The sequence below is a fragment of the Eutrigla gurnardus genome (genome assembly GCF_963514095.1).
Source record: "Eutrigla gurnardus genome assembly, chromosome: 10".
NCBI lineage: Eukaryota > Metazoa > Chordata > Actinopteri > Perciformes > Triglidae > Eutrigla > Eutrigla gurnardus.
In genome coordinates this window covers 9,440,370-9,456,523 of record NC_139924.1, presented here as the reverse complement: position 1 = coordinate 9,456,523, position 16,154 = coordinate 9,440,370, and the positions used below count along the sequence as shown (strand labels likewise).

General features: G+C 42.5%; 1 protein-coding gene across 1 annotated transcript in view; it reads right to left on the bottom strand.

The window, feature by feature from the left end:
- pde2a (phosphodiesterase 2A) overlaps positions 1-16,154 on the bottom strand; it is a 116,485-nt gene that overhangs the window by 82,282 nt on the left and 18,049 nt on the right. The window lies entirely within an intron of this gene.

Sequence of the window (16,154 nt, the reverse complement as noted above, 5' to 3'; positions counted from 1 at the left end):
CCAAGACATTGATTTTTCATAATAAAAAAAAAACCCAAAACAAATGAAAAATAAAGCATAAATTCAGTTAGTCCTGGAGCAACAACGTATTTTTATCCTGCATCAGAAATGTAAAAGATGTAACCCCAACACCACACCTCTATACAATCAGCCTGTAGATTCATCATACCAGTCTGCTGCAGGAAGCATCCGGCGTGCCGCTGACAAACCCGAGGTGACATTGGTAGTGACGGGGCATTTAGCATGAAGCTGTACAGCAGGTTGAATGGGACCGTCTAATGGCGTTCATCAATCTGACAACAGACCTCAGAGCCGTTTACTAAAAACAAGCTTGCCAGCAGACACACGATGTCACGGCATATCACATGAAGAATGCATTTGTCGCGCTGCTGCATCAGGTCAACTCTGTGCCGGCGATTCTGGTGATTTGATACGTTGATTGCTATTAACTGTTAAGGTTTGTTATGATGTTTGATCACTTTAAACGGGCTGAATGTGGATCACTTTAAATGGGTATCGACTGAATACATTTTAAGCTCTCGCTATCAGGAATAGTCTCATTGTTTAAAATCCAGCTGACAAAAACAGCCTCCCAATCAAATCAAATAAAGTAAGCGCTGATTCCGTTCAGCACTGAAAAGTTTCTATTAATTGATTGTAAAAACAATCAAAGCTGAGTGTGACACGTTTATTGGAGGCTGTAATTGCCTGAAAATAAATGACGGATCTTTGGAAACTTTAACAACTTGAACAAAAGAAAAAAAAAAGGCCGCTGATCAATATTTGAAGCCGTACGGGTCAACAGAGGTAGAATTCACAGCAGCAGCGAGTCAGAGGTTGATGGAGTCCCGTCGGCGAGGCGAGTGAGACCTGCTATTATATGCAGCGATATCCCAGTAAAGCCGGAGGCTGCCTGTTTTGTAAACATGGTCAAAGGTTACTGCAGTGCAGCAGAACCTCAGACTGTACTGACCAGTGTTGGGTAATAGCAGCAAGATACACACAAAGAGATAATCAGCACTGCACACGGTTTCATATTATCAATTCTGTACAACTCACATGAAAACACACACACACACACACACACACACACACACACGGATAGGAGAGCATGCTCAACATGTCCTTATAGGAAAACACACAACAGTCACAGAATTGCTTAGTTCTCCTCAAAGACTGTCTCTCCTCATCTGTTGTGGACTCTGTGATCTAGATTACCTTGAAACCCACACACACACACACACACACACACACACACACACACACACACGCTCCAGAACATCACCGCTGTGTAATTTAGCTGACGGGAGTATTGATCCTGAGTTTGTGATTAAAACAGGGACTGTTGTTGCTGCTCGAATGCAATCAACGCACAAACTCACCTTGTGATCAGTTACTCAATGCTCAGCCACACACACACACCAACAAACACACACACACACACACACACAGTGATAGTATGAATAACTACAGTGCAGAGGATTATAATTAGCGCGCCATGGACCTGGAAGACACAGCCAGTAACCTTGGTCTGCTGTGTGAATGTGTGTGTGTGTGTGTGTGTGTGTGTGTGTGTGTGTGTGTGTGTGTGTGTGTGTGTGTGTGTGTGTGTGTGTGTGTGTGTGTGTGTTTACTTATAAACGGAGGGTATGTCAACATGTATGCATTGCTGGCTGTAATGCGGTTTTATGAGTGTATGTGATGCCCGTAAAAGACTTTGATTGAAAGTGCATATATACGTAAATCTCTTGTGTGTGCGTGTGTGTGTGTGTGTGTGTGTGTGTGTGTGTGTGTGTCCTGACTCCCATAAAGAGTGATTGAAAGGTCTGAATGGTGAAGGTGCACTCAAGGGAATAGGGCTAATCTACATAATGGTGAAGCTGTATTAACGGCATCCTGATGTGCACACACACACACACACACACACACACACACACACGCACACACACACACACACACGTCGAGGCGTCGATGAACGGGAGACGCTCATCCCCCGCGCGGCCAGCTCTTTTTCTACCTGCTGATCTGAATGAGTCGGTTAAAAAAAAAAGAAAAAAAAGGGAGATAATGAAAACATCCGAGTTGAAAAAGCTGCGAATTACGCCAGCTCCTCATGTAAATGCAGCGTTAAAAATGATCATTTTCAAAGGGCCGTTTATGAATGCAGGTTTACGGACACATTTGTCCATCGTACCGATGCGATCACACTCGCTGATTAATGCCTAATTACTATAGAACAACCTTTGCGGTGTCAGATTAATGACACTCCACAGATGTAATTACATTTCATTATTTATTGTTTCCTCTGCTTAAATCAAAGCTAAGCAGCATTCTCTGAAAGCGATCCTCATTGACATTAAAAATAGTGTCTCTTTCACGTGAAAGGGATCTGCAGACGTATTGACATCCTCTCGAACAACAAAAGGGTCTGAATCTTGAGGTGGCCTCTTCAATTTGTCAATTATCTTTGGTACGATAGGCAGACAGTGGTATTGAGTCATACATCCAGAAGTGTTACACGCCAGTCTATTCACTATGTGTATACAGAGCATCATATAAGAGTATGGAGCTGATATTTAATCCGACTGGTAGTATGTCCTGTGTGTGAGGTGTGGAGCAGAGAAGAAACAAGGTTACTAGTGTTATTCCCGCTGGGGCCGTCAAGGCAACAAAAAAAAAAAAAATCCATGCACTCAGAGAACTGTAAAGTGCCTTGAAGAAAAGTGTTAGCCACATGGTGTTCGGAGAAAACTGTGTGTCCGAGTGTGTGTGTGCGTGAGCATATCTTGAGCTTATTGTTGCACATAATTAATTTCCTTAAACAACACGAGCAGTAAAACAACAGCAGGAAAGCGACGGCGACACACCCAAACTTCGGAAAGTCACGCAGGCAGAGACGCAATCGCACACTTAACGGCGAGCTGCACTGTTTGTATTGATAACCTATTTCAACAGTGCAGTGCATTTGTTAAGCTGACTTTTAACCTGACTTTGAGGGCAGAAACAATGCATCTGAATGCAACAAGCAACAATAGCGCCTGCCAATGGGATGTGGAGAAAAAAACAGCCAGTGTGTTGAACCGGGCAAGAGAAATCTTTTGTCAAATTAACAGGATGTGCCGCTATGAACGTTCGTCTTCGTGTCTGAAGGACAGCCCTTCAACTGCTAAGTGGCAGGTATGCCTGTCGTGTTTTCAAAATGCATCAGGCGATCAAATGATCTAAAAAGTGTAAGTGTTTTGTCAGCAAAGTTGTTGAGATGACTCACAACTTTTAGAGCACTGCAGAAAGTGCTTTACACATCAGTACATTTCAAGGTAGGCGCGTGGGCTGTGCTCTTTGTGTAACATAAAAAAAATAAAAAAAAGCAATGGCCTCTTGCTCCCTACTGATACAGCATCTGTACAGAGTCAAACCTGCAGAATATCCACACGGTAAAAAATATATATAAAAAAATCACTCTCCTGGCTTCTATTCATCAGAAAACACAAAGCTGCTTGGCGTCAACATTTTTGAGACGGCTGGTTGGTGGTTGCTATGTGAGTTAGGACGTTGGCAACCTGAACAGTTTATAAGCCAGTTTCCATACCAACATGCACTGCCTCCTAACTATAGTCCATCTCTGCAGCATTGAGAAGTGAGTAGAGGCGGATGAGAGGATGAGAGGAATGAAAGAGGAGGATACACTATAGAACTCTCTACACACACACACACACACACACACACATATATATATATATATATATACCTGCCAAGCAACACAATAGTACTACCCTGCTGCTATATGTCTATTAATGGTGTGTCGTGAAGGACGCTCTATGCAATCGATGTCGATTGATAAGCTACTTAGAGTTACTAATGTCTCATTTTCACACCAGGTCAATCCCACTTCACATTCCTCAGGTTTACATCACAAACGGTGCGTGTTAATCTCGTTGCTGGGTAGAAAGACAACATGTCGGTTACGCGTTATGAGAATTTTAAAACATCCCTGGGTTGTGCTATCTGCATTCAAACAGTGTGCAACAGCCTGGCTGTCAAACCGCCTGATGTTGTAAATGAGAACAGCTGGCAAATGTCTGTTGTGGAGGTTGGCTCCTTGGTGTTCCTGGCTAATGTTACAAAGCCTGTCGGCATCTATGCCGTCTCCTAACTGTGGTGTGAGTGCAGTCCGCTTATCTTTGTATTTGTGCGTTACCGTTTTCTCTATAGGGGAAGTAAAGTGATTCTTTATAACGAATTCTGTATCAGCAAGAAGCCATTCATAAGAGCAACATTTGGGTTGCCAGGTTGGAACAGATACCCTTTGTTTGGTTCTGTTCCACTATCAGACTTGTATCTTTTTAAGCTGGCCCTGTAATTCATCAGGAGCACCGCTCCAACTGACCTTGATGGATGCGAGTTAGATCCATTGCCAATTACATTACTAAATAGGGTTTCTTACTTTCTACTGAGCAATCACGTCTGCAATTAGAAATGTTTGGCGGTCTCTTTCTTTAAGGCAATTCATCAAGTCTGCAGTTGTAATAGATAGTAAGTTGTTAACAAATGGAGTTTGGCTCTGCAGCGTTTTTTCCCCAGGAGTTAAGTGGTCGAATGATGAACTACGGAGCTGAAGACAAAGCAGGCGTCTGGAGGGGGATAAAGAATCAAGAATTTTCACAATCTGGCAACCCAAAATGTGTTCATATTGGACTTCCTGAGGAATGCCTCACTGAAAAAGTGGAACCACAGAGGTAAGGGACACCCAACTGATCAGTGTGCAGTTATTCAGAGAAGCTGCTTCCACCCGTTCTCTATAACAAAGCTGTTTGTTTTCCAGTATCTTCTGAACATGAATAAAAAGTTATCATAACGTGTGTTTGTGTCTGTGTTTATGTGTGTAAAAGAGAGCTCCTCGCCTGTCGTCGTTAGCTGCTTCCTTCCTGACGTGCCTTCCTGACACACACACACACACACACACACACACACACACACACTTCCTTCCTTCGGTATCGGCTGATTGTTATATTGTATATTGTACTGTTCGTGTCAGAGGTGAGTGAGAGTCAGTGGGCAGTTTGAGGAGTTGGTGATTAAAACCCAGAGGATGGGGAAGTGAAGGAGAGATAGTGAGATGATGGAAGGAAGGAGACAAACCTGCTAATGGAACGTTTAAGGCAGAGGGGGAGGGACCTGACCCTGTCAATCAAATTCATTGTTTCCTCTGGTAATGCCAGCACCAGCTAAAAAGCTTAAAAGGCTTCACACCGCTGACACGCGGTTGTTGGTACATGAGCACATGCACACTACAACGAGTAAAACGCACACACACACACACACGCAGGTCAAATGGAGATCTCCAGCAGCTAGAAAGACAGAAAACATAGAGAGAGGGAAGCCGAGATCAGGAGAAAAACACAGCAGCGGCAACAACAGCAGCTGTAGAAAGAAACCAGAAAAACAGATGGAGAGAAGTCATGCAGGGGAGTGGAGAAAAAAAAAAGAGAGATGAAGGAACACTGCAGCAAACCAACAAAACTTCCCCCTTCAACCCTCCCGCTTTTCGTCTGTCTCCCTTCTTTCTTTATCCTACTTTCTTTGCACAAAACGAGCCATCCACTAATGAGGAGTGGGCGACGGACGGGGCCGCCCCGCGCTGTGAATGTTCATGTGTGGGATATTTGTATATTTGTGTTTTGCATATGCGCCTGCTGGTATTAACCACATAGATCCAATGGAGAATGTCTCCATTATCACCCGCGTGCTCTCTTTATCTCTTCTCCAAATCTAATTGGTTCCTGGGATCCACCAATCACAACGCAGCGTCGCCCGAGCCCGCGAGTCCTGTCGCACGGCCCGAATAGATGCTACAAGTGGTAATGACGGTGGCACTGTGTGTTTGTGTGACCGTGAAATAACCACGCTGACTCCGATTTGTTGCTATGGCACCCCGTCTTCCTGAGGTGCAAAAATCACAGAGCAATTTATGCCCACAATTTCCTCTCTATAATGAAGCACTGAATGCACTGACCCTGGCATGCTCAGACACACACACACACACACACACACACACAGAAGCTTTATCCTCTCAAACAGCAACCTCAAGCCTTTGGTGGAGATGGCGGATCAGAACTAACCTCAGGCACTAAATGGAGTTATAAAAGAGAATAAAAGAGAACCATCATTCCTAAAAGGAAAATAATACTCAGAAGTAGATGCATTCTTGCACAAAAATTCAATTAAGTTTCAGATGTTTTGTCAGACAGCAGAAGTCTGTTTGAGCTAAAGGAGAGGATGATTCACGTCCTCGTCACTGACAGTTTATGAGCGACTGCAGAAATATCAGATAGGAATTCTCTTTAAATGCAAAATAATAATAGAAGCTTTTACAACACAGAGGCACACGGGGGGACAGACGCCCAGATGTTGTTGCGTAAATGCAAACGTGGAAAGGTTTATGGCGCCTCAAGATAAAATGGGAAATCTTTGCCAATTAGTTGTGGTTATATTAATATTAATAGGTCGTTTAAGTTGATGTTCTGGAGCTTTTGATCATGTCAAACAATCTTTCTTTCTCCTTCTTCCTAATTTGGAATATGGAATTGCAACTGTTTATATCTTGAATATGTTACTGACAGAAATCTTTTATTAAAAAGGGCTTTGAATCTCAAATAGCCCTCATTTACAACATGTTGTTTGTTTAGTCTATGAAATGTCAACAAGAAGACGAATACAATCGCCCTCCACAAGAGCCCCGACATTTTATCATAAGATTGCTTACTCATTGTGTTTGGAAACGAGCATTAATAACAAACAAGCCACGTGAAATAATCTTGGTATTTTTGTCATTATAACCAGAAATGATTTGGCTTTTTCACTTGATAACTGACTGACAAGATCATTTAATTTAGAGCTGAATTAATTATTAGCAGGTTAATTTAGAATGAAAACATTTAACAATCAGAATTGTGACCCTTTTAATCATCTGTTGATTATATACATAATTCATTCCGGCCCTGATGGGTAGTCTGGGCTGCTGTACAGCTGAAAACTCTCCTGTGGGATTAGACCGAGTGCACACAGAGAGGAGAGTAATGACAGAAAAATGTAGGCAGTCAGAGGAATGACGTCCATTACATAGTATATATAGTTTCAGCAGGACTGCAGTGGAGGAAGTCCTTTGAAGCTGTGACGCAGACAGTCACCAGGTTAACACAAAGGATACACTATCTGGACCTGAATACACAATTCATGGGTGTGCCAATCCACACACACACACACACACACACACACACACACACTGCCTCAGCATGCCATGAACATACATGAGAGATGCACACACACGCCCTCGACACACATCCTTGCCTAAGTAAACAGACCTCAGTCACACACTTTTGACCTCGCTCATTTCTCACTTTCTCTCTTCCTTCCTTCCTCCCTTTTCTCTACTGATATCCTCTCTTCTTCCCCCCTCTATGTTCTTGCTGCAGGTTTATAATGCCAAAACAAATCAGCGCTTCTGTCAGAGTGCCCCCAAGTGTACAAACACCATAACTGCACTCAGCATGCGGAGTGGGTTGACCTCCTCCTACTGCAAATGAATCATTTAAATTCAATGTATGACTACATTTTATTGTTTAATCCTTTTTGAGGTTTTTCCCTTTGTTATCCGTCTTAAACGCAAAAAAAAACCATGACTATTCACGCTCTTTAATTGCTCAAGATAATATGAAGCAGCGAATCTATAAACTTGAGTGGTTGTCATTAAAGAAAATCCCCACTGCACCTGAACACACCGTGCATTAGTGCTTCTATTCTCACCATGAACGACTGCACAGCTGCCCTCGCTTTGTGAAGACGGACGAGCACGATGGATCAACAACTTTGGAGTTTTCTGAGGGGTTGAGGTAATCACACACAGCAGACACTGCACAGCTTAAACTTCAAACTACGCCCTCTCTCTCTCTCTCCCACACACACACACACTTACACATCTCTATAAGGAATAGCACGACCTTATTGTTTCCATTTCAAAGGGAAGCGTCGGGCCTAAAGCGGGTACGAATTAAACATAATGCCCCAAAAAACAAGAGAAAAGAAAGACAAAGGGAAAAAAAACAAGACAAGAAAGCAGGAAAGTCTAATCCGTCGAGAGGCCACGGTGCCAAGTAGGCCAGATTTACAGTGCAATATGTTGGCACTCACACTGTGAAAAGACTTTCTTTCTTTCTAATCTCATCTTCACTCTGTTCGTGTAACAGTCTCTTCATCTTAGTGGCATTTTCTCCCGGGTGAATCCGATCGACTATGACATAAGTACTATAGCGTAAGATCTCGGGTGTGTACTTGAACAAGCGCATGCATTTATACTGTATGTGCTTGTGTGTGTGTGTGTGTGTGTGTGTGTGTGTGTGTGTGTGTGCGTGTGTGTGTGTGTCTCAGCTGGAATCCACTCCAGCTGAGTATCCTCGCTGATCTGATGTCGATACCGAGAAAAAGTACATACTGTATGTAACAGTGGGAGCTGCTGACTTTGAGTGAGCGGTCTCTTATTGCAGCTTTGTCATTTCAAACATTTCATCACAATAAAGATCATTCAAATCAATGGTGGAAATGATGCTCTCCATCTGGTGACCAATCACATGCATCTAAATTGGGTCCAACACAAACTCAGAGATGAAAGGACCGCACACCACCGCATACAGTAAGGAGTATTCCACCAGATTATAGTCCAGATAGGACACAGTAGTGTCCACCAGATTACATTTTGAGAGTGCCACTCCCAATCTTGCACATCAGAGAGATTAAAGGATAAGGGAAGTGATTCTGCTCCATGATTAAAACGCTTTATCACATGATTACTGCAGTCAGGCCCTGCTCATAGCACTCAACGTTAGAGTACTGCAACGTGTGTGTGTGTGTGTGTGTGTGTGTGTGTGTGTCTGTGTGTCTGTGCAGCACTCTTATCTGCCAGTCCAATCTCCTCAATGCAGTAGTATGACTGAGGAAATCAGAAATCATTGTCTCTCCAATTTGCTTCACCTGTCATCTCTCTCTCCCTCTCTCTCTCCCTCTCCCTCCCTCCCTCTCTCTCTCTCTCTCTCTCTCTCTCTCTCTCTCTCTCTCTCTCTCTCTCTCTCTCTCTCTCTCTCTCTCTCTCTCTCCCTTAAAAATGGAACCGAAGCCGGTATTTTCTGTTGTTAACGTGATTTCCACTTAAACGCATTTTCACCACTTGACGGAATTGCTAGAAAATGATTTGTTTCTGCCTTTCGTGACCCTCTTCAACACTTCCCCTCATCTCAGCACCAACACCTGTTTCCACTTGCTCAGTTACACACACACACACACACACACACACACACACACACACACACAGCAAAATAAAGCGCAAGTCACACGTAAACACACAAATACAATGAAACACTGCCATTAACACTCCAGCGAAACTGATAGATTGATTTAACACCACACACACACACACACATGCGCACACACACACACACACACACACACACACACACACACACACACACACTTGCACACACACCTTCATCTTTATCAGTCAGTGATCAAGGGGATGAAAAAGCTGAGATAGAAACCTGCTATCGCCATGGTAACGTGGTCATAACAACCTCCTGAAGCTTCATTCTCTCCTGAATCCTCCCTTTTATCCCGACCGCCCCTTCTCCCTCTGGGTCCGTCTGTCTCCCCCCCATCATTTTCCATCCTATTTGTCTTCCTCTCTCTCATCTCTTTGGTCTTGATTTTGTTCTCTGTCTCCAGCCGAGCACCTGTCGCTTAGCACCTTTCAGCCTGTCTGCCCCTTCTAACACTTTCCTCCATCTGCTATGAGCACGTTCAGGCCTGAAACAATGATAGCAGAGACGGAGACATGCGTGCCACCGAGACGGACCAAAAGGCAGCAGGGAGGACTTCTAAACCAAATGTGACGCAGAGAAACCGTCCGGACAGAATCATAAATGCAGAGGACGTGTTTAAGGCAAAATCAGGCTTTCACGGTGACACATCTAAAGCCGGCCCTGCCAAAAATGCAATACAATGCAACACTATGCAATACTTTTCACTGTAACATGCTACATAGAGATACATTTGTAGGGCCGTGTATTGGCAAGAATGTGGCGATATGGTTCATATCATGATACAGGGGATAGGAGTCAATATGTTGCCAGATATTGTTTTACTGTAAACGAGGCAGCAATTCTTTTAGCAAACTATCATAGTATAAAGACGACAGTATGGTATTCACCATATTACGTAAGCATTCAGGTTATTAAGCTGAAGAAAGATCCAGCAGTTGGGGTCTTAACACAACACATAATCATTACATTTTGCATGGAAACTATTAATTAATTAAGTTTTTTTGAGAATCGATACAGTATGAAAAAAGTCGGTATTTTCTTAAACCCCTGCTGGCATGTCTACGAGGGAAGGATGGTGTTCACATTCTTCCTGGAATATCATAGAAAAACATGGAAATTAGTCAATCCAAAATACATATTTGTATTGAAAATGGATTAAAAAAAATGGAAAATATGTGCTCCTGTAATGTGACATCTTTCATTAGGCAGGTTTAAATGACCGCCATGTTCCAGATGAAGCACGCTGCTGTACACACGGTGCAGTAACGCTACGACTGCGCTGAAACAGTTCCACTTTGTCTTTTTCTAGTCTCGTCACAGCAGGACTGACGGCTACAGAGACAGACGACACAACAGAAAGAAAAAAAACTCCAGAGGACACATGAGAGAGAAGCACAGAGCACAAAAAGGCACAAAGGAAATCCTCAGATGATAAAACAAAAAAGGGAAAGTTTCACATGTCCTACTAGAAGTCAGCGTAGCCATTTATCAAACAACATTAGTCTGGCACATGGGCTGGGATCAGCGTGACACCCACGGCTGCTGTATGTCACTGGGAGCCTGACAGAAGGCAGAGTCGACGCCGTGACGCTCCCGAGCATGTCAAATCCAATGGATTTCACCATGCTCTCCGTTTTTTTGATTTGCATACAACTGATTCGACTGTCAAATGTGAGTCAGTGCAACTCTGCCGACAAACAAGAGAGGAAGCCCTGCTGCTCGCTCACGTCTCGCTCAGGTTGAATACAATCACAGTTCTGGCTCAGGCTGCTCACAGAACGTGGAGCTGCCATTATTTATGTCACTCAGTGCGCCCTCAAGTCCTGACTTGCAGTTTGACATCCATATTTATTTTGCTTTCAGTTACCGTTCCCTTGCAAAAAGGCCAATTTCTGCTAAATGCCGTTTGGATGGTTCGATACTGCTACAATTAAAACGGTGCCAGCGTTTTAATTAATGATGGCATTAAATGCAGCAGAGGGAGCTGAAAACAGTGTTGGCAACAAATCCTTACCACAAGATTCACAAATTTTCAGAAAAACACGTCACGGGACCAGTTGAAACTTCCAGGAAATGTAGACTCTAAACACCCAGCTGTCACATGTAAACGTCACCTGGCAACATAGTAGAAGCGTCGCTGTGTTGTAAAATGTTGGCAATGTATTTAGGTGTAATATGAAAATGTGAAATGACAGCACCCACGTTCGACACCTCCGAGCAGAGAGGGCGCGTTCAATTAACTTCCTCGGAGGAGAGAAAGACGGAGATACAGAAAAGAGGGTGTCAGGGAGAAATGATTGAACCGTCACTCTGCTCTGAACTCAGCCGAGGATGCAAATGAGTTGGAATCACTTTTGAAACGGGAGTGTGCGTTCGTGAGGATTGTGTATGTAGATTGACATGTAAATGTGCGTTTGTGTTTGTGTGTGTGCGAGTGTGTGTGCGTGAGCAAGCCGATAAAGGCTTCTCCTAAATTCCCTCTCAAAGCCAGAGATATTTTTCTCTTTCGGTTTCTTTTCTCGCCCTCCCCCCTCTCTCTACTCCTCTCACATCCCAACCTTAATCACCTCACCCACCTGGCTCCCATATGCACATTCACTGTTTCATTATTTAGCTGACATTCTCATCCAGAGCAACTTACATCAATGCAAACAGCGGAATTAAGTGGAAGCTCATCTGCAAACATCGAGCGGCTGTTTCAACACGCTCCTGAACACACCGCGACCTCACTACGGACCGCCTTCATGGAAAGTTAGGGCAACTGAAACTGTTTGGTTATGGTTTGGGAAAAGGGAAGATTATTCTGATCAGTAACCAGGAAATCAAAGACATAAGTGGGTTTGTATCATTAAATGCAGCGTGTTAAGTAAATGGCTAATTAATATAGTCTCGAGAGTATGATGCATACGACGTATGGCCACTGTAGGGGGGAAAAACGGAGCCAAGAGAGGTGGGCAATATTCTGAGAAAGAAAGTCGCCAATTTGCTAGTTTTAAAGTGGCGGGTGGTTTGGCTAAGCTTGCTATGACAACAAGTGAACGCTACCACTAGCTTAGCCAAACCACCCGATCAATAAACACCCATAAGATGACAATTTGGCCAATATAAAATTAACCAACAATAACCATCAACAGCCATCACCCTAAGGACCTAAAGCGTTGTCACACGTTGGGATAGATTAATTAGAAAGATAAAAGCAACATTCATGAAAAGTTAGCTAGCATTAATGCCAGTTGTTAGCATCGTAATAAACAGGCAAATTTGCCACTTTAAAACTAGAAAATTTGCAACCTTTTTTTCTCCGAATATTGCCCACCTCTCTCGGCTCCATTTTTTTCTTCTAGAATGGCCCTAATACGCCGTCGTAGATTCATGATACATGTATTAATAAAAAAGGTGTGCAACAAAACTAGCAGGAGGATAACACGTCCCGATCATATGTCTGAAACCACTCCTCGTTTCCTGCATTTACACACATTTGTATTTGACTTATCTGAATTCTGAGTGCTAAATAGTGCCTCCAAAACCAGCCCCTGCTCAAGGCTTTCTGCTATCAATCCCACAATTCAATGCGTCACATTTTTATCGTTTTTACTGCTCACCGTAGAGTAAGCTGTTGAGAGTGTCATCACCTTCCAATTTTGAACCTGGGTAATAAACTAAATTGACTTCTGCGGAGTCACCCGCGGGACTGTAGCTAAACAAGAGTGTAGCTGTTACATTTCCACATGGAAGAACAGCCGTCTATGCTCTCCTGGTAGTGAACAGCAGTCTGGCTGTTCTTTCTAATGCAGGGACTCTACGAACACATCAATAACACATCACATGTCTGAATGACGGAGCACTCTGCAATTAACAAAGCAAGAAGAGTTTGAATTCAAAGCAATGACTTCATTACAACAACATGTTATCCAGAGAAGCTGAAGAAACGGCTGCGACATTAACATCGAGGAATCTTCTAGCCTTGCATGAGGTACGTGAGGTTACAACTCTGGTCGCTAGAGAGTAACAGAGAGCGTGTGCAGCATCACAGGTCCGCTCGCTTCAGTCCTCCTGTTAAACAGGCCACATGGACGGCAGTGGAAACAGTCGCCCAGTCACACAGCATGTTCCCCCCACAGGCTACAGCTATCACATTCATGGATCAATACGTGACTGCAAAGATGGTGGACTGTGCGCCAGCAAATCAGCATGCAATGGAAAGGCTGTCTGAACACTGAATTTTATATATATATATATATATACTGTATATATATATATATATATATATATATGCCTGATGATGTTTGCCCAATGAAGGCTTTGCACGAAACATTGAATTAATACACATCTTGGGAGTTTGAAAAAGTCTACTTGTGACAGCTCGCTCAGTATAAATAATGCATGAAATAGTGCCCTAAAATATTCAGATAAGGCTTCTTTGCCTCCTAATTTGACTCTTGAAGATCCCAATGTTTGAGGAGTTTTTGCCGCTATGGCTGTTTATCAAAGAGCTGCAGATTTGGTTTGACCTCTATAATATCAGCCCTCCATTGTGCATCTTGTTCCCTCATTGACTTCATCATCTTTACGCTAATTATACAAACAGAACACAAGTCCACCAGATATTCATTCACATGCAAATACACACACCTCCCATGGTATCTCAAAGCTGCAATTATGTCCTCACACATTGAATTTGCCCTGAAACCAACTACATGCATGAACATACTGTACTATTATTACTCAGCCTGTCACATGGTCTACGATACAGGCACACAACTGCAGGCACACACACACACACACACACACACACACACACACACACACGTACACATCCTACTGTCAACAGCACCCTTCCTCTTATGCGGAATGACTATAACAGAAAGGAAAGGAAAGGTGTGTGTGTGTGTGTGTGTCCGCTTGTCTGAGTAAACAGTGTGGTGGTGTTTGCAGCGATAAGGCTTCCGGTCGTCTGTTGGTTCAGTTCCTGTGTGACGCTGGAGATAAGAGAACGCCTGTGTGTGTACACACATGCATAAATTAACACACATATGATATATCCCATCACGCGCAGGGATAAACACACAAACACAAGTACACACCTCTGACACACACACACACACAAGCACAAACAAAGGATAACTCCATACACATATGTGCTAAAGCTGCTCAGGGCACGCACACACACACACGCACGCGCGCACACACACACACACACACACACACACACACACATACACACACACACACACACACACACAAACCTAGTGCACAGGAAAATGAAAACACTACATGTAATATTTAACCCCTTCCGTTATCCTGTAAATGTTATCATTGTTTATCCTCAATTTGACTCCAGAAAATGAAAAAAACCTAAATATTATAATATTGCATGATGGTGACCTGAAAACCAGTCATCCCGAAGAAATGTGGTGTTAAATGTTCACATCTCTACTTTATTTTATACATTCGAAAACAGCTTGGGGCCAGAGAACACAAATGCATATGAAATTCATTGAAAACTTATAATCATGTTAATGTTTACCCAATTAGCCCCATTAAATGAGGAGAAGTCATTAAATATGAAGTAAGAAAGAACAATATGTCAAGTACTAAAGAGCTGTTACACATGAAGTGGGGTCAGGCTGTCCCCATGGATAATAGGAGAGTTAATGACACACAGAAAAGTGTAGATGATGTAATAACTCATTATCCCACAGTGGAAATGAGAACTCAACAACACTACACGGCTCATCGGCATCCATTAACTGGTCAAACTCAAAGTGACCCTCACTAGCTGAGTTTATAAAACGATGATGTTTTAAAAAACTAAGTGAAGTTTCTTTCCTAAGTTTTAGTAAACACTGAAGGTTTTACGGTCTCGATTCTGTTCTAAATAATTGAAATGTGCCCGCAGCATCCAGGATCAATCAGTCTTGTTTACATCTGATCAGATTTTTTCTGATTTAATAACTTTTTTTTGTAGTACAAAGACTTGCAGCCTATTCTACAGTTAAGTCTTTGTACTGAATGTCCTCAAACAATATGACCAATATTTTCTTTAAGAAGTTTGGCTTGTTTTTTTAAAAAAGGGTGGTTTCAATATTACAAGGAATTCTACAAAAGTAATATGGTTATATTCCCGAAAGCAACGCAGTAAAGTGAACAATATTGTTTTGGTTATAAAACTTAGGTACAGCATTGACACCAGTAATGAGAAATTTAAGTGGTAAATTCAGATAAACTGCAACAGTTTATGAGGCCTGATAGCACTGTGGCAGTAAAATGTACGTTTAGCAGCCTCTATACTACAAACAAACAAAGTCAGTATATTATTTATTCACTATCATTTTTTGGTGTATTGACTTTCACTTAAAAGAAAAAAGGAAAAATCATGTAACAAGCTATAGAAATGTTAGTTGTAACAAATAATGAATTAGGACACATCATGAAAAGTCAATGGGAACAGTTCAGTGTTTCACTGGTATGACATCATTGTGACTACGTGGCATCTTAAGTAACCCATGATTTGAATGCACCACACAGATTTAGAATAAACATGAGATGATATCAGATTTATGTGTTTTCAGCCTTTTAGTCTGCGTGACATTTCATTGATGCAGCGTTCAAGATTGCATTTTAAAACTAGAACGATTGAAATCTGGTCACTTAGAACAAACTACATCATTCCGACTTGTAATTATCACTGATGACTTATTTTTGTAAATTCCAATTTAATGGAGAGGAATTATGTAATCTGTGTTTATGAGACAGCAAGGCAGTGGGAGGCAGACAGGGAGGGAGATA